Source organism: Nycticebus coucang, chromosome 13 (assembly GCF_027406575.1).
Source record: "Nycticebus coucang isolate mNycCou1 chromosome 13, mNycCou1.pri, whole genome shotgun sequence".
Lineage (NCBI taxonomy): Eukaryota > Metazoa > Chordata > Mammalia > Primates > Lorisidae > Nycticebus > Nycticebus coucang.
Genome location: NC_069792.1, coordinates 35,493,173 through 35,514,153, shown reverse-complemented (window position 1 = coordinate 35,514,153; position 20,981 = coordinate 35,493,173).

The following is a 20,981-nucleotide window of genomic DNA, read 5'->3' as shown; positions in this document are numbered from 1 at the left end:
TAAATTCAAGACTTTATAACTTTACATAATTTCTATGTCATATCTAGATCATTTTGAGATGAAATGTTAATAGGATAAAGGAAAAAAATTCTCTTCTTGAAGAATTTATTGGGACCATCACTATATAAAACACCTCCTTTGTTATTAAAAATCCTGGACCAGGATTTTTTTCCTTACAGGGGAAGGAAATGAGGCTATGAAGAATACAAAGAAAGAATATTCATATGTCATCAAGAACTTAAAAGAGCATGAAATGCTTTCTGATATAATCTGATCCTCCTTGCCAATTTCTTTTAAACTCTGATGTAATTACAAGGCCTGACAATAAAGATCACATATTCACCACTGTGCACTTACATTGGCAGCATGGTACAAACAACTCAGTAATGTTTCATAACTTTGGTACATAAGTTTCTCACAGCTGTGTTCATGTCAATGTGTGGCAATGTCTTGCTGAGTGGTGTTCATTATTGTTGTTGCATGGTTTTGTATGCCATTGCAATAATGTTGGAAGTTGAATTAGAACAACAAATGAACATTAAATTTCTTGTTAAACTTCGCAAAAATCAAATGAAATCAAGAACATCTTAGTCAGTCTGAATTTATGGGAATAATGCCATGAAGAAAATGACAGTGTACAAATGGATTAAATGTTTTTCCAAGGGTTAGAGACAGCTTCACTGATGAAGAGAAGTCAGAATGACCAGGAACAAGCATAACTCATTAATACATTGCAAAACTTCATCAAATTGTGCATCAAAATCATTGGCTGATGGTGAGAAGCATAGCAGAATAAGAAAACATCAATAGACAAATAGGAAAATTTTACCTGAAAGTCATATGGCATTAGAAAGGTGTGAAAAATGGTCCTGAAGGACCTCACTGATGAACACAAGTTTTCCAAGACCTTTTGGAAAGGTAAAATGATGTTTGGGGCCATATTATCACTGGTGATGAAACATGGGTGTCCCATTATGACCCTAAAACAAAGCATCAAAGTGCACAATGGAAGTCAGCCAATTCTTACTTCCACAACCAAAAAAGTTGCATCACTCCAATCCAAGAGTCAAAAGGATGGTGCTAAACTTTTTTGATATCGGAGGAATTGTTCTTTATGAATTTGTCCCAATTTACAGTTAGTATTGCACCAAGTTTAGTATTTGGAAGTGCTGAAGGCTGTGTGAAAAGGTATACAAAAATCACCTGCACTTTTTGCCAAGCATGGCTCTCACATCATGATGTGCACCAGCTCACACAGCAGTCTGTGAGATGTGTTTAGCCAGTAAATAGAGAACTGTATTGGAACACCCTCCCTACTCACCTAATCTGGCCACCAGTGACTTTAGTCTTTACTCAAAGATAAAGAAAATATCGAAATGAAGACATTTTTATAACATTCAGAAAATCAAGGGTAATATGATGACACTTCTGATGGCAAGTCCATAAAAAGAGTTCTAAAATTGCTTTGAAGGGTGGATTAGGTAGGGAAGTACTTCAAAGGTGACCATGGTGATATTCAACAATGAGGTATGTAACATTTTTTCTAGGATGAATTCATGAACTTAATTGTCAGATCTTTTACTCTACTTTGAAGCAATTCCTCTTCTCTTCCATCTTCCAGGCTTGTAATAAAGATATCTTTGAAATCTTCAGAACAGACTATACCATCACTTTCTTAAAATCTGTTAACAACTTCTTTTCACCACATGAACAAAATAGACTGTTTTCATGACCCTCCATTTTACTTGACATGTGTCAATATCCCATTTTTTTCATTTATTTGCTCATTTAATAAACCAACATTTTAAATACACTCCAATAACTTTTATCTTGAAAATTTCCCATAATTTTTTTTATACTATAGCTCTTTAAAATGTCCTATAAGTTCACTTCTTTTTTAAATATGATGTCTTTTATCTTGGTATTGGGGGGGGGTGATGTCTTCCTCCCATCTTCTTTACCTGGATATTAAGTTTACATCTTTAAGCTCAGCTGAAAGGATATCTTCTCCAGAAAGCTGTGTCATAAGCAGCCTAGCCATTTAACAAACTTGTTTTGCACTTCTAGTTCACTACCTCCTTGCAGTTAAATGTGGCCATTGTAACTAAGTAGTGGTCAATAAACAGTGTCCCACTTTCAGTCCTGATCAATAAAAAAATGACCTCTACTCTCTTTTGTCTCTAGCTGCTTATTTGATGCACAGATTCCATTAGTAGATTCTGAGGCCCTAGCAGCTGCCAGAACGACAAGATGGAAGTCCTTGAAACACTAAGTAAAAGGGGGCCCACCAAACATATCAATTATATAAAAATGCATGAACAATAAAATATTCTACTATATTAGACCATTGATTTTTAGAATTATTACAGCCATTAGCCAACCCCCAAATCTTCCTAATTTTTGCTGTATTATGTTCATAAAGCCCCCTAGGATATTTGTATCATTATACTTTCCATACTGGGTTCCATATTGGTTTATATGCCTACTTCTCACAAACTATAGGTTCTATGAGGGCCAAGTCTGTCTCTCCCTCTCCTCTTTTTATCCCTAGATCCTAGTATGGCACCTGGAAACATGATTTGGCTCTTGGTGAACATTTTTAGAATGATAAAATAAATAGATGATTCAGGTTATTCATTCAAAATTTTCATGACATTTTTCCACAGACCAAGTTGAGGCCATAACACAAATCAAAACCTATTCATTTGAGGGTTTCAATTCTGCAAACATTAATTAATTCCTTATTTTTATCTGTCTTCTTTGACTCCTAATTGACACAGTTGTCTTCAGTTCTTGAAAAACATCATTTTTTAATTCTCTTCTAATATACAGTTATTAAATAAACATTGACATGTTAAAATTTACTTTTATAATCATATATTTCTTATAAATATCTTCATTTTAGTGCTTCCTTTTTTCTTTCCACATTAGTAAGTATTTTTTCTTCCTATTTCAGCCACAATAATGAGTCTCAAATCATTTTACCTAAAGCTTATCTTTAGCTTGTAGATTTCCAAAACCCTTCTAATTAATTAAAAAAAATATTTTGGTCATAAATATTAGAAACAGAAAGTACATTCTATTTTTCCTTACCTCTGATGCTTTGCTGTTTTTTAAAAATTCAGTTTGGCATCTTAAAGTCCTATGAAATAATTAGAGAGATCACAGAAGGCTACCCTTCTCCTTGGCTAGGAAACAAAACATGTCAAATCACCATATGCTACCCCTACACTTCAATGCAACCTTCTGAAAACTCATAAATTTCCAACTTCAGCGTTTCTAAGCAACCACTCTAATATTTTCAGCCATAAATTGGATGAGGGCCCCAGTGAAAGCACACAAAGAAGAAGAATTGATAGAAAGAACCCTAGAAAATGTGGTTCACTCAGGCAAAAAGAAAGGGAAGCTGTGCTTCTTCAAAGGCTAGCTGCATGTGGCAGGTGGGTCTGGTCTTCATAATTAGTGAGAGTTTTCCTGTCACAGCAAATGCTTTCAATCTCAATAATTTTAAAGTGTAGCTTAATGTTAAGCTTTCTGTATATACTCCTGATATATTTATTATTTTAGTACACTTTAAGATTGAAATGACTTCAACATTTAATATATGAAAAAAATTGGCCCCCCAATATAACTAATATTTTTCACAAATGATATGTTTTAAACATTTAATTTGATTTGATTACTTCTTTAGCAGTATGGTGTAAAGATCTCTGAATTTCAAGAATCAGAAATTTATAATATAACAAGGAAGAACAGACATGCACTTTCCAAATTTTAATTTTGCCCTGAAGATTTATTCAGCATATAGTAGTGAATTTTTTTGAAACATGTTCAGTAAACCACTGTAAATTTTAATGTGAAGAAACATAAATTTAAAGATTAGTGTTTGTAAATTAAGAATGTTGGTGTCTAGAGAACAAAGAACATGGTGTCTAGAGTTAGAATCATCTACGTCAGAATTATAAGACGATACCTATTAGCAGTGTGACCCTAATCAAGATACTTAAACTCTTTCAGTTCTAAAATGGAAACATAAGAAATATTATTAAAGAAAAGTGGTGACTTCAACCGAGTGGCCCCTTCAGTGAAAGTCATTTGAAAAGATACAAAGATGGGGGAGGAGGCAAAATGGCCTACTATAGCAAGCTTTCAACAGAAGCTCCCATTCCTGGAGAAATAATGTCCAGAACCAACTTAATAAAGCAGGTCAGGAAAAGCTGAGAGAGAAGATTTATAAGTTCATGTCATCCCTACTGAGGCTAGCTAGGACTCCAAGGAAGCAAATTTCAGGTTCAAAACACATCCCAAAGAGGACAAGAGTCCGTCCCCTCCCCCACCTAGAGAAAAAAATCACAATTGCAACTAAGCCAAATAGGGCAGACATACAGACCTAACCCAATTCAAATTTTCATTTATGTATTAATGTTTCTCAAAACAGAAATGAGAGAGAAAATTCACACATCCCAGAAACCTGATCACAAACTTTCCACAGTGCTTCCTTAAGCAGGTATTTCAGAAAACTGTTAGAGATAGCATTTGAAAAGTAACTGAGTTGGGAGGCTTATGAACTCTTTCTGGGCCCATCCATTCTCCTTTGTGTACCTTCTGTTTCCTATGTAGACTTTTTTCACAAAATTTCAAAGGCTTGATTTTAGCTTTGAGCTTCTTACAGAAAGGACTTGTCTATATTGTTTCTCCATGTGCAGTCACCTCTATACATATTTATTACATAAATGGACAAATGAACACTGGACACAGGCACTTTACCTTCAGATATGCCTTTTTTCCCAAAGCTCAAATTATTAGGTAGGATGTTTGTGTTTCCACAACCTGTGCAGTTTTGAAAACAGGAACTAGCTCAGGAGGGCTGAGGCAGCCCACAGTGGGACTGTTTGCATGTCAGCTTACCCAAGTGTCAGTGCTGCCATGCAAGGTTGAGAGAGAAAATGCAGGGCTGCACTTGACAAGTATCCAAAGGTAGTGCAGAGGGAACCAGGGGCTCTGAACCATCATGTTATTCTGGGACCTGTCTCATAGCACCCTAGGTTTCAGGTTTCCCACCTTTCACTGATCAATTGTTAAGTTTCAAGTTACTCATTCAATAAGAGATCATTTGTGGATTCTTGCTGAGTGGACAGATTGTATTAATTAATGTGCTTCTCTCTGGAAAGATGCAGGGCCCCTCCCATTTGAAGTCTTCATTGCTAACAGCATAATTCTGGGACCCAGAATTTGAATTTCATTGCAGCTTTTGATTTACTCACTGTTGATCTTGGGTAAGTTATTCTGTGCCTCAGTTTCTGCCTGCGCAGAACAGGAATAATATTAGTTCTCTCATAAGCTTGTTGTAAACATTGAATGAATTTATATATGTAAACCACTTAGGTCAATGTAGGGGCATAATTAGTGAGCTACAAATTTGCCTTTATTATGTCTATACCTCCTTTTTAAATAGTTTTCTTAATATTGTTATGATGGTGATGACAGTAGAATGGTACTATTATGATTATTCTAAAGCTATGATACTTTTTAGAATCTTCTTTGGGTCAGTTACTATATAAACAATATACCAGGTGGACATAATGTTTGTGTAATATTTTATTGACACAATATTTAACTATATTAAATGTTAACTATTAACATTTGTGCAATAATTTATTGACAAATATTTTACTACGTTAAAATAATTTAACATAGTAAATTGCATATAAACTTTATGTCCACCCTGTATAACATATAAAACAAAAAAGCCCTTCATGTATAAATGCAGCCATTAAAATGATATTAAAGTACATGTAATAAATACGTAAAGACATGGAAGAATTTTCATAATACATTAGAGAGCTAACATGTATCTCTAAGTTGTAAGACTCTGAGAGATTTTTATATTCTATTTTTTGTTAGCTATACTAATTTTTTTTTTTTTTTTTTTTTTTTTGTAGAGGCAGAGTCTCACTTTATGGCCCTCAGTAGAGTGCCGTGGCCTCACACAGCTCACAGCAACCTCCAACTCCTGGGCTTAAGCGATTCTCTTGCCTCAGCCTCCCGAGTAGCTGGGACTACAGGCGCCCGCCACAACGCCCGGCTGTTTTTTTTTTTTTGGTTGCAGTTTGGCCGGGGCAGGGTTTGAACCCGCCACCCTCGGTATATGGGGCCGGCGCCTTACTGACTGAGCCACAGGTGCCGCCCTATACTAATTTTTTAATACAGCCATTAAAATGACATTAAAGTACATGTAATAAATATGTAAAGACATGGAAGAATTTTCACAATACATTAAGAGCCAACATATTACTATGTTGTAATATGTTGTAATGTAATGACATAAGTCTAAGCTGTAAGACTCTGAGAGATTCTTATAGTCTATTTTTTGTTAGCTATGCTAATTTTTTATAATACTTCTGGAACATTTTTTTCTTGAAAGTATCCATCCTATAAAAGGTGTGAGTTTTTATTTATTCTACTTTAATATGGATAATGAACTGTGATGAAAAAAGTTCAAAAAAATTGTTTTTGGTCCAAAAAGTTTTTTAAATTTTATAAATGGAGACTATAATATCTATCTGGATTATTGTAATGATTTAATAACAATACACAGGAAGTGATAAGCTCCTATTAATTAATGACTACCACATTTAATGGCTTGTATCACCTCTCTTAATTTCCTTTGGAGAAAATGGTGCAAAATAAACTTATTCCTCCTGAAAATCAACCCTCTGTCTTTTTAAAAATGCCAGTGTGGAATTTATCAAGGGGTAGCAGAACTTGTCAGGACGTGTATTAACCATTTATTCTCCCACACCTCTCAAAACAGTAATTTAATTTCTGCTACTGTTAATTTTACTCTAATATATCAAGGGTTTTTAATCCCTCTATGTCCTCCTTTTTTTATCCACAGAAACTCTCAGGCCACAGCAGTAATCAAACCTACCAAGTAGATGAGTAATGAATAGAAATTTCACCTATCCAGCAGGAATCTATACAAAGGAATCTCTCCCCTTATGCTCTGCCAAAATCCTGTTACACAGTGGACTAAAGGTATACCTGGAGCTACACAGTAATGCTCCAGGCTCTAAGTACCTTACCTGTGGCTCCCTTTTTCATGCCTGCAACAATTTATTAGAAGCATCCTCCAATCGATGTTAGCTTTTCCATTTATTATCCAGAGGCCAAAAGTTTATTCATTCAGGAATAAGGGAATACTTTTCTAGACTTACAATACAATTAGAAGTAATTTAGTGGATGGCTTTTTTGTGAAAATTTTATAAATTAGCTGAATATATTCTGTCGGTAACACCTAACACTTATATAATGTTTTTGAGTTTTAATATCCTTTCACATAAATTTCATTTGATCCATAGAATAATCCTGCAAATTAGACCAAATAGCACAATTATACTTTAAGAGATGTGATTGAGACTTAAGTGATTTGTGCAAGACCACAAAGCAGGTTAAGATCTGACTTGGAACTCCTCCAACCAGTTCAGTGTCCTTTCTAAAGTATTATCACAAATATTCTGTGTAGAGTAGTGCCTGATAAATAATGGAAAGAGATGTTTCATAACATGCCTAAACTATTTAATATATCAAGAGCTTTATTTTGTATATAGTTTCTAATACTTTGACTCTCTTTGTAATCTCAAATTGTGTGTAAAGAGGGTGAACATTTGATTGCAGATGCTGAGTAAGGTGGCTCACACCTGCAATCCCAAAACTCTGGGAGGCCGAGGTGGGAGGTTCACTTGAGCTCAGGAGTACCAGGCCAGGCTGAGCAAAAGTGTGAGCCTGCCTCCACTAAAAATAGAAAAATTAGGCCAGGCATGATGGCTCATGCCTGTAATCCTAGCACTCTGGGGGGCCAGAGTGGGTGAATTGATTAAGCTGAGGAATTTAAGACCAGCATGACCAAGAGTGAGAGCCCGTCTCCACTAAAAATAGAAAATTTAGCTAGTTGTTGTGGTGGGTGCCTATAGTCTCAGTCATTTAGTCAGGAGGCTGAGGCAAAAGAATTACTTGGGCCCAGGAGTTTGAGGTAGCTCTGAGCTATCATGCCTAGACATCCTACCCAGGGTGACAGAGTAAGACTCAGTCACCAAAAAAAAAAAAAAAAAAAAAAATGACTGAAGCAGACAATGGCTGATTTCAGTTGTCATGAAAACTATTTATAGTTAAAAACAATAAACAGTTGAAAACAATACAGTCAAATGACAGGACCTGTATGTATACATTTTAATAGTTTTTTAAAAAAGTAATAATCATTGTTTCATTTGAAAAGTCATTATAATATTGTGTGGAACTTGTAAAAATTACTATTCCCATAGTTAATGTTACTTCTATAAAGCTATGTTAAATAATAATATTGAATGAGTGAACCTTTACTTCATTTTATGTGGAAAGATGACTGTTATGTACTGAGTCTATTTCTTCATGAGATTAATTCTTGTGATTTGTTGTTAAAGTTTATTTTCTTGAACTCATGGTCCATTTTAACTTAAACAGCACCATCACCTAAATCAGGCATTTCACACTGATTTTATTTCGTGATACCATTCAAGTCACTGCACCAAGGGAAAAATATGGGTCTGGTTTCTGTAACCTAGGAACTTACATTATAACTAGAATACACTGAAACACGCATATAAGTGTCAAAAGAAAAACAACATAGAGGAATAAAAAATATTTAAAACAATAAATTTTTGACATGTATAGATACCAAGTAGGTCTGCATAGAGCTAAATACAATAGTTGTCCCTTATCCACACTTTCTGAGGTTTCAGATAACCGCAGTCAACTCCAATAAAAAATCTTAAACAAAATTTTCCAGAAATAATTCACAAGTTTTAAATTGTGTGCTGTTCTGAGTAGCACAATAAAGTCTCATGCCATTTTGTCCCATCCAGCTCCAGACATGAATCGGCCCTTTGTTCAGGATATGCACACTCTCTACACTACCCTGCTGCTAGTGACCTAGTTGCTTTCCAAATAGACTGTCAGAGTATTGCTAGTATTGCAGAGATTGTGTTTATGTCCCCCTTATTTTACTTAATAATTGTCCCACAGTGCAAGAGTGGTGATGCTGGCATATTGTTATAATTGTTCTATTTTATTATTATTAGTTTATTAAATAAGAAATGTCCAATTCCTATGCAAAAGTTGTCTTTATTATCTCTGAAACAAAAAAGAAAGTATGCAGTTAAATCAAAGTATGCACCTAAAACGTTGACACAGCATTGCTGTCTTAACAGTTGTTGGCTTATATCAGAAGCAAAGAAACCTGGAGAGCAAGTGGTGATGAGATCACAGAAATGTTTTTTTCCACAGCATTTTGAGAACTGAATATTTTTTTCCTTGCAAGAAGTGGCCAAAGCCTGGAAGAAGTGTAGTCAGATGGTGCAAGGTCTGGTGAACCCAGTGGATGACAAAGTTTCCAAGTCCAGGTCCTGTAGTTTGAGCAGCATTGCTTATGCCACCTGTAGTTAGTCATTGTTTGGCCTATTTCTGTGGACCAATTTCGGGTGCTTAATACTTATCATATCTTCCAACTTGTTGCAGTAGACTTACTACTGTATCAACTGATCAGGGTTCATGGACCTGCAATAGATAACACCAGCACTGGACCACCAGACACACACCATTAGACTTTTTTGATGAATATTTGGTTTTGGACTGTGTTTCAGCATTTCATCTTTATCCAACCATTGTGGCATATGCTTATGATTGTCAAAAAAATCAATTTTTAATCACATATAACAATATGGTGTTGGTTGTTTCAGTAGGAACAAGAAGAAACTATGGATTTGAGCTAAGATCATTTCATCACCACCTCCACTCTGGAGCTCCACATTACAGAAATTCTACCCCAGGCCTGTGCTGCCAAGATGACATGGAGCAGGTTTCTGGCATTTCTCATCCTATCTCCACAAGCTCTATTCCAAGAAGACCTGGATCACTCTGGCCCTATCTCATCCCCCACTGACGTGTGGAAGCTCTAGCCCAGGTAAAGGAAGTAGATGGTATGGAGCCCAGCACACTGGCAGGATGAAGGTGTAGGAGGGCAAGCTGGGATGAGCAGGGCTGGCCCACACACCTTCTAATATCAACTAGTAAATAGACTAGGGAGGTCAGTTTAGAAAACACAAGTTTCTGCCCCCAACTTTGGTGTAATGGCACAGTGGTTCTAGCCATATGAAAAGACAGGTAATAGGATAAAGAGTCCCTCAGTTCTGCCTGAGGAGACTGACTCTATTTGTAATGGGAAATAGACTCAGTGCCTAAGGGTGTTATAAAAAGAAGGATATCTTTGTGGAAAGCAATTACAAGGAGGTTAATAACTCTAATAACAAGCAAAATTGCAGAGAAGCCAGAAGTTCAATTGAAAAACCCAAAAAAAGACACAGCCAAGAAGTTTATCTTGGTCACAGTAAGCTCTAGGAGTCAAAAGACTTTGTCCATGCACTGGGCTGCACCCACTCAGGATTAAGATAGGGGCATATTTGAAAACTCTCCCCTAAAACACATATAGACCCATAAACGCAGGGTGCGAGTCTCAATGGCACCACAAGGCTGACAAATTTGAATTTTAAGACTGCTCTGATCCTGAAATATAGCCATAAATACAAATGAGAAAGGAATTAAATAAATTCCCCATCATTCATGCCCTGAAAATGGCTTGCTGCAGAGAAACACCCTTTCTCGTGTGATTTTTTTGTTCATCATTAACAAGCCAGACACAAATACTCCACATTGTCATTCTTTGCTTCATGAATACTTGCTGAACTGTTTGTCCACATAATCAATTAGATCAAAATGATTGCTAACCAAATTTCTCTCCTTTCCATATACTTTAACCTACCCTCATCTAGCACCAGCAGAAAGGAAAACAACCCTGCCTTCACCTTGATCTTAGCCCAGTGCAACCCTGTATCAGACTTCATACCCACAGAACTATAAGATAAAAATATATATATATTGTGTTGCAAGCTACTAAGTTTGTGGTAAGAACTTATGGCAAAATAGGTAACTATTAAAAGTAAAGAGATATAATTAGCAATTTTAAAACTACTCACAAATAAAAGCCTAGAGACAGTAAGCTTCCCTAGTAAACTATACTAAATATTGGGGAAAACGTATTCTAATCCCACTCAAACTTTTATTAAAAACTGAAATAAATGGAACATTTCTCAATTCATTCTATGAAGCCACTTTTACTTTGACACAAAACTCAGACAAAGCTGTCACAACAAAACATCACTACAGAAAGGAGAGGGGGTGGGTAAAAGGGAATATTGACAAAAGAAGAGAGGCACAGAAAGAGGGAGACAGAGTAATACAGGTGTACAGTAGGGTACTTTGACACAACCTTAAAAAAAAAAATCTCTGGGGGTGCCTGGTTGGGTGGTTCCCTTGAGGTCAGAAGCTCTTTGCTAACCTGATTGGACATAGTACGCCACCTCAACCAAGTAGAGAGCAAAGACAAAAATGCTATAAATGAAGCCAAAACAAACAAACAGAAAACTTTATGGTATAAAATTGGTGACAAACCTAATAATAGGGGTAGAAACACTAGCAAAAATTAAGTTCTAATTATTGAAAAAGACAGCAATTGGAAACTGTATTTAAACTAGAAAAATAGAGAAAGAAAAGAAAAGGAAAAAAAGGAAAAAATCTGTAGGGAAAAGGTTGAAATTAGAAAATAAAACAACAACAACACAAAAAATAAACAAAACCAAACAAACCAAACCCCACCCCACACCCCCCAAAAAATGCCCTATATCTATCTTATCAAATATTGTCAGGGCAACAGGTGGTCTTCTGGGGTATGAGAAGTTAATCACAATGCTGATATGAGTGAAGGCCTCTGCTGATTTCGCAAAACCCACAGGGTGGAGACACTAAATCTCTCTTCAGCCTTCTTGCAAGGCACTTTAAACTTCTAAACTTGGCTAAGCAGAAGCTTTCCCAGGAAAGTACTTGTCACTGGGATCACGGCTGAAGTGGCTATCCACTTACCCAGTGTGCCAAAACCGGTCTCACTCTGCCCCTGAGAGTTACGGCTGTAAGGTGGCTCAGTCCCTGCCTTTAGGCACTCAGTCACTAGATTACTAGCTCCCACACAATCCTTGCTCTGCAACCCTGTGGGCGGAGCTTTCTGGGGAAGTTCTCTCACAATGGCTCCCTACAGCCCACAGTCAAACACTATTAGCTCTGTCTGACTCAGTGGCTCAGTCTGGGACCCAAGGCAACTCTCAAAGTTCTCTGCACTTCTGCCCAAGCTCTCCCCAAGGCATTTCAACTGACTGCCAACTCCAAAAACACCAAAACAGTTCACAGGTAAGGCTTTTCCAGTATGCAGTCTCACTGCTGCTGTACTTACAGCTGCTAACAGGACTAGAACTATCAAATACATGCAATCACTTGCCAGTTTTCCACTGTTTTTGTCCTCTTCTTGGGTCCAGAAGTCTCTCACTGACTCCCTGTGTCCTCAAAGGGAAGATTGTAGGCAGATCCAATCAGCCAGAGATGCCTTCCCAGACTCACGGTACCCAGTTGCAGGAAAGCTGATACTTGCCACCATCTTGCTCTACATAGCAGAGGATTCCATCTATAAAGAAATGTTAGGAATGACGGAAAGGGAATTTAGAATACACATGATGAAAACAATGAAAGAAATGATGGAAATAATGAAGGAAACTGCTAATAAAGTGGAAAATAACCAAAAGGAAATCCAAAAACAGAATCAAATAAGAGATGAACTCTATGAAGAATATAAAAAGGATATAGCAGAGCTGAAGGAACTGAAACAGTCAATTAGGGAACTTAAAGATGCAATGGAAAGTATCAGCAACAGGTTAGACCATGCAGAAGAAAGGATTTCAGAGATAGAAGACAAAGTTCTTGAGATAACTCAGATAGTAAAAGAGGCAGAAAAGAAGAGAGAGAAAGCAGAATGTTCATTGACAGAATTATGGGACTTTATGAAGCGTTCCAACATACGAGTTATAGGAATCCCAGAAGGGGAAGAAGAATGCCCCAGAGGAATGGAAGCCATACTAGAGAATATTATAAATGAAAATTTCCCAAATATCACCAAAGATTCTGACACACTGCTTTCAGAGGGCTATCGGAACCCAGGTCGCCTCAACTCTAACCGAGCTTCTCCAAGACACATTGTGATGAATCTGTCCAAAGTCAAGACAAAAGAAAAGATTCTGCAAGCTGCCAGGAGTAAGCGCCAGTTGACCTACAGGGGCAAATCAATCAGAATGACTGCAGACTTCTCTAATGAAACTTTCATGGCAAAAAGACAATGGTCATCTAACTTTAATCTACTTAGACAGAACAATTTCCAGCCTAGAATTCTATATCCTGCTTAGCTAAGCTTCAAAATTGATGGAGAAATCAAATCATTTATGGATATACAAATATTGAGGAAATTTGCCACAATTTGCCACAAGACCAGCTCTACAGGAAATACTTCAACCTGTTCTACACACTGGCCACCACAATGGATCAGCAGCAAAGTAAGAACTCAGCAATTAAATGACAGAACCTAACTTCCACACTGATGCAAAAGATAAAACTAAGCAAAGGACTTTCACAAAATAAGATGAATAGAATACTACCACATTTATCAATTATCTCAATAAATGTTAATGGCTTGAATTCCCCACTGAAGAAACATAGATTGGCTGACTGGATTAAAAAACACAATCCATCCATTTGCTGTCTGCAGGAAACACACCTGGCTTCAAAAGACAAATTAAAAGTCAGAGTCAAGGTTTGGAAGACAATTTTTCAGGCAAATGGAATTCAGAAGAAAAGAGGAGTTGCAAACTTATTTTCAGATACACGTGGATTTAAAGCAACTAAAGTCAAAAAAGACAAACATGGTCACTTTATTTTGGTCAAGAGAAAAATACAACAAGAAGACATTTCAATTCTAAATATTTATGCATCCAACTTAAATGCTCCCATATTCTTGAAACAGATCTTACTCAGTCTGAGCAATATGATATCTAATAATACCATAATAACAGGGGACTTTAACACTCCTCATACAGAGCTGGACAGATCCTCTAAACAGAAATTAAACAGAGATATAAGAGATTTAAATGAGACCCTAGAACAACTGTGCTTGATAAACGCATACAGAACACTCCATCCCAAAGATAAAAAACATATATTGTTCTCATCACCCCATGGAACATTCTCTGAAATTGACCATATCCTGAGACATAAATATCAACAGAATAAAAAGAATTGAAAATTTACCTTGTATCTTCTCAGACCATAAGGCACTAAAGGTGGAACTCAACTCTAACAAAAATGTTCAACCGCACACAAAGGCATGGAAATTAAACAACCTTCTGTTGAATGACAGATGGGTGTGGGAAGAAATAAAACAGAAAATCATTAACCTCCTTGAGCATAACAACAATGAAGACACAAGCTAACAAAACCTGTGAGATACTGCAAAAGCTGTTTTCAGAGGAAAATTTATCACTTTAGATGCCTACATTTGAAAAACAGAAAGAGAACACATCAACAAACTCATAAGACATCTTATGGAACTGGAAAAAAAGAACAATCTATGCCTAAAGCCAGTAGAAGAAAAGAAATATCCAAAATCAAATCAGAGATCAATGAAATTGATCTGATCCATTCAGAAAATTAATGAAACAAGGAGTTGGTTTTTTAAAAAAATAAATAAAATAGATAAACCATTGGCCAGAGTAATGAGAAACAGAAAAGTATCTAGTAACCTCAATCAGAAATGATACAAGAGAAATAACAACTGATCTCACAGATATACAAGAGATCATCTCTGAATACAACCAGAAACTCTATGCCCAGAAATTTGACAATGTGAAGGAAATGCATTAATATTTGGAATCACACCCTCTCCTTAGACTTAGCCAGGAAGAAATAGAGCTCTTGAACAGACCAATTTCAAGCACTGAGATGAAGAAACAATAAAAGGCCTCCAACCAAAAAATGCCCTGGTCCAGATGGCTTCACTCCAGAATTCTACTAAACCTTCAAGAAAGAGCTAATTCCTGTACTGCAGAAATTATTCCAAAAAATTTGAGGAGGAAGGAATCTTCCCCCAACACGTTCTATGAAGCAAACATCACCCTGATACCAAAACCAGGAAAAGACCCAACTAAAAAGAAGAATTTCAGACCAATTTCACTCATGAATATAGATGCAAAAATTCTCAAAAAAATCCTAGCCAATAGCTTATCATCAAAAAAGTCATACATCATGATCACGTAGGGATGCAAGGCTGGTTTAACATACGCAAGTCCATAATCGTTATCTACCATATTAAAAGAGGCAAAAAATAAAAATCATATGAACCTCTCAATAGATGCAGAAAAAGCATTTGATAAAATCCAGCATCCTTTTCTAATTAGAACACTGAAGAGTATAGGCATAGATAACACATTTCTGACTGATTGAGGCTATCTATTACAAACCCACAGCTACTATTTTACTGAATGGAGTAAAACTGAAAGCTTTTCCTCTTAGAACTGGAACCAGACAAGGTTGTCCTCTGTCACCTTTACTATGCAACATAGTGCTGGAAGTTCTAGCCAATACCATTACAAGACAAGGAAATAAAGGGAATCCAAATGGGAGCAGAGGAGGTCAAACTCTCCCTCTTTGCTGACAACAAGATCTTATACTTAGAGAATCCCAAAGACTCAACCACAAGACTCCTGCAAGTCATCAAAAAAAAACAGTAATGTTTCAGGATATAAAATCAATGGCCACAAGTCAGTAGCCTTTGTATACACCAATAACATTCAAGATGAGAAGCTAATTAAGGACACAACTCCCTTCACCATAGTTTCAAAGAAAATGAAATAGCTAGGAATATACCTAATGAAGGAGGTGAGGGACCACTATAAAGAAAATTATGAAATTCTCAGAAAGGAAATAGCAGAGGATATGAACAAATGGAAGAATATGTCATGCTTATGGATGGGAAGAATCAACATTGTTAAAATGTCTATACTTCCCAAAGCAATCTACTTATTCAATGCCATTCCTATTAAAATACCAACATCGTATTTTCAATATTTGGAAAAAATGATTCTGCCTTTTCTATGGAACCAGAAAAAACCCATATAGCTAAGGCAGTTCTTAGTAATAAAAATAAATCTGGGGGCATCACCATACCAGATTTTAATCTGTACTACAAAGCTATAGTGGTCAAGACAGCATGGTACTGGCACAAAAAATAGAGACATAGACATTTGGAGTCAAATAGAAAACCATGAAATGAAACTAAATCTTACAACCACCTAATCTTTGATGAACCAAACAAGAACATACCTTCGGGGAAAGACTCGCTATTCAACAAATGGTGTTGGGAGAACTGGATATCCACATGTAAAAGACTGAAACGGGACCTGCACCTTTCCCTACTCACAAAAATTGATTCAAGATGTATAAAGGACTTAAATGTAAGGCATGAAATCCTCAAAGAAAGCATAAGAAAAACACTGGAAGATATTGGCCTGGGGAAAGACTTCATGAAGAAGACTACCATGGCAATTGCAAAAGCAATAAAAATAAAGAAAAGGGACTTCATTAACTGAAAAGTTCTGTACAGCTAAGGAGACAACAACCAAAGCAAATAGACAACCTACTCAATGGGAAAGGATATTTGCATATTTTGAATCAGAGAAAAGCTTGATAACTAGGATCTATAGAGAACTTAAAATAATCCACATGAAAAAAGCCAACAATCCCATATATCAATGGGCAAGAGACATGAATAGAACCTTCTCTAAAGAAGACAGATGAATGGCAAACAAACATATGAAAAATGTTCATCATTCCTATATATTAGAGAAATGCAAGTCAAAACCACCCTGAGATATCATCTAACCCCAGCGAGAATGGCCCACATCACAAAATCTCAAAACTGCAGGTGCTGGTGTGGATGTGGAGAGAAGGGAACACGTTTGCACTGCTGGTGGGATTGCAAACTAGTGCAAGCTTTTTGGAAGGAAGTATGGAGAAACCTCAAAGCAGTCAAGCTAGACCTCCCATTTGATCCTGCAATCCCATTAATGGGCATCTACCCATAAGGAAAAAAATTCTTTTATCATAAGCACACTTATATTAGACTGTTTATTTCAGCTCAATTTACAATCACCAAAATGTGGAAACAGCCTAAATGCCCACTGACCCAGGTATTTTTAACAAGCTGTGGTATATGTACACCATGGAATACTATTCAACCATTAAAAGAAATAGAGACTTTACATCCTTCATATTAACCTGGATGGAAATGGAAGACATTATTCTTAGTAAAGAATCACAAGAATGGAGAAGCATTAATCGTATGTACTCAATTTTGATATGAGGACAATTAATAACAATTAAAGTCTACCACAAAAGAAAACTCACTCAGAAACTTCAGATCAAACTCCAATTTCCACACTGGCGAAAGGATTAAAAATGCCCACTGGACTTTGGAAAAACTCAATACCCAAAACTTCACCAGACTTATCAATATTCTCCATTATTGTGAATGGCTAAAACTGTCCTCTAAAGAGGTATAGGTTACCTTACTGGATACAAAAACTCAGGCCAGATATCTGTTGCATACAAGAGTCACATCTTAACAGACAAATACAGACTCAGGGTGAAAGGATGGTCATCCATATTTCAGGCAAATGGTAATCAGAAAAAAGCAGGTGTTGCAATTTTATTTGCAGATACAATAGGCTTTAAACCAACAAAAGTAAGGAAGGACAAGAATGGTCACTTCAGATTTGTTAAGGGTAATACGATAAGATTTCAATGATTAATATTTATGACCCAACCAGAATGCACCTCAATTTATAAGAGAAACTCTAACAGACATGAGCAACTTGATTTCCTCCAGCTCTACAATAGTTGGAGATTTCAACACTCCTTTGGCAGTGTTGGATCGATCCTCCAGCAAGAAGCTGAGCAAAGAAATCTTAGATTTAAACCTAACCATCCAACATTTGGATTTAGCAGACATCTACAGAACATTTCATCCCAATAAAACTGAATACACATACTTCTCATCAGCCCACAGAACTTACTCCAAATTCGATCACATATTAGGTCATAAGTCTAATCTCAGTAAACTTAAAGGAATAGAAATTATTCCATTCGTTTTCTTGGACCACCATGGAATAAAACTTGAGCTGAGTAACAACAGGAATCTGCATACTCATACAAAAACATAGAAGTTAAATAACTTTATGCTGAATGATAGCAGGATCAGAGATGAGATTAAGAAAGAAATTGCCAACTTTTTGGAACAAAACAACAATGAAGACACAAACTATGAGAACCTCTGGGACACTGCAAAGACAGTTCTAAGACGGAAATTTATAGCACTGCAAGCCTTTCCCAAAAGAATGGAAAGAGAGGAAGTTAACAACGTAATGGGACATCTCAAGCAACTGGAAAAGGAAGAACATTTCAACCCCAAACCCAGTAGAAGAAAAGAAATAACCAAAATTGGAGCAGAATTAAATGAACTTGAAAACAAAAGAATAATACAACAGATCAATAAATCAAAAGCTGGTTTTTCAAAAAGGTCAATGAAATAGATAAACCTTTGGCCAAACTAATCAGGAAAAAAAGAGTAAAATCTCTAATCCCATCAATCAGAAACAACAAAGACGAAATAACAACACATTCCTCAGAAATTCAAAAAATCCTTAATGAATATTACAAGAAACTGTATTCTCAGAAATATGAAAATCTGAAGGAAATTGACAGATACTTGGAAGCACGTCACCTTCCAAGACTTAGCCAGAATCAAGTGGAAATGTTGAACAGGCCCATATCAAGATCGGAAATAGCATCAACCATACAAAACCTCCCTAAAAAGAAAAGCCCGAGACCAGATGGTTTCACGTCAGAATTCTACCAAATCTTTAAAGAGGAATTAGTACCAAATTACTCAACCTGTTCCAAAAGGTAGAAAAAGAAGGAATACTACCTAACATGTTCTATGAAGCAAATATCACCCTGATCCACAAACCAGGAAAAGACCCAACAAGAAAAGAAAATTATAAACCGATATCACTAATGAATATAGATGCAAAAATATTCAACAAGATCCTAACAAACAGAATCCAGCAACACATCAAACAAATTATACATCATGCCCAATTCGGTTTTATCCCAGGGTCTCAAGGCTGGTTCAATATACGTAAATCTATAAATGCAATCCAGCACATAAATAAATTAAAAAACAAAGACCATATGATTCTCTCAATCGATGCAGAAAAAACTTGTAATAATATCCAGCATCCCTTCATGATCAGAACAGTTAAGAAAATTGCTATAGAAGAAACATTTCTTAAACTGATAGAGACCATCTACAGCAAACCCACAGACAATATCATATGCAATGGAGTTAAATTGGAATCATTTCCATTCAGATCAGGAACCAGACAAGGCTGCCCATTGTCTCCATTGCTTTTTAACATTATAATGGAAGTTTTAGCCACAGCAATTAGGGAAGAAAAGGCGATCAAGGTTATCCATATAGGTTCAGAAGAGATCAAACTATCGCTCTTCGCAGATGATATGATTGTATATCTGGAAAACTCTAGGGACTGTACTACAAAACTCTTAGAAGTGACCAAGGAATACAGCAGCGTCTCAGGTTACAAAATCAACATTCATAAATTGGTAGCCTTTATATATACCAACAATAGTCAAGTGGAAAAAACAGTTAAGGACTCTATCCCATTCGCAGTAGTGCCAAAGAAGATAAAATATTTGGGAATTTATCTAACAAAGGACATGAAATGTCTCTATAAAGAGAACTATGAAACTCTAAGAAAAGAAATAGCTGAAAATATTAACAAATGGAAAAACATACCATGCTCATGGCTGGGAAGAATCAACATTGTTAAAATGTCCATACTACCCAAAGCAATATATAATTTCAATGCAATCCCTATTAAAGCTCCACTGTTATACTTTAAAGATCTTGAAAAAACAATACTTCGTTTTATATGGAATCAGAAAAAACCTCAAATAGCCAAGACATTACTCAGAAATAAAAACAAAGCAGGAGGAATTACGCTACCAGACCTCAGACTACACTACAAATCGATAGTGATCAAAACAGCATGGTATTGGCACAAAAACAGAGAAGTAGATGTCTGGAACAGAATAGAGAACCAGGAGATGAACCCAGCTACTTACCATTATTTAATCTTTGACAAGCCAATTTAAAACAGTCAGTGGGGAAAAGATTCCCTATTTAACAAATGGTGCTGGGTGAACTGGCTGGCAACCTGTAGAAGACTGAAACTGGACTCACACGTTTCACCATTAACTAAGATGACTCTCACTGGATCAAAGATTTAAACTTAAGACATTAAACTATAAAGATACTAGAGGAGAGTGCAGGGAAAACTCTTGAAGAAATAGGTCTGGGTGAGTATTTTATGAGGAGGACCCCCCGGGCAATTGAAGCAGCTTCAAAAATACACTACTGGAACTTGATCAAACTAAAAAGCTTCTGCACAGCCAAGAACACAGTAAGTAAAGCAAGCAAACAGCCCTCAGAATGGGAGAAGATATTTGCAGGTTATGTCTCTGACAAAGGTTTAACAACCAAAATCCACAGAGAACTCAAACGCATTAGCAAGAATAGAAAAAGGGATCCCATCGCAGGCTGGGCAAGGGATTTGAAGAGAAACTTCTCTGAAGAAGACAGGCGCACAGCCTTCAGACATATGAAAAAATGCTCATCATCTTTAATTATCTGAGAAATGCAAATCAAAACTACTTTGAGATACCATCTAACTCCAGTGAGACTAGCCTATATCACAGAATCCCAAGACTAAAGATGTTGGCGCAGATGTGGAGAAAAGGGAGCACTTTTGCACTGCTGGTGGGAATGCAAATTAATACATTTCTTTTGGAAAGGATATGGAGAACACTTAGAGATCTAAAAA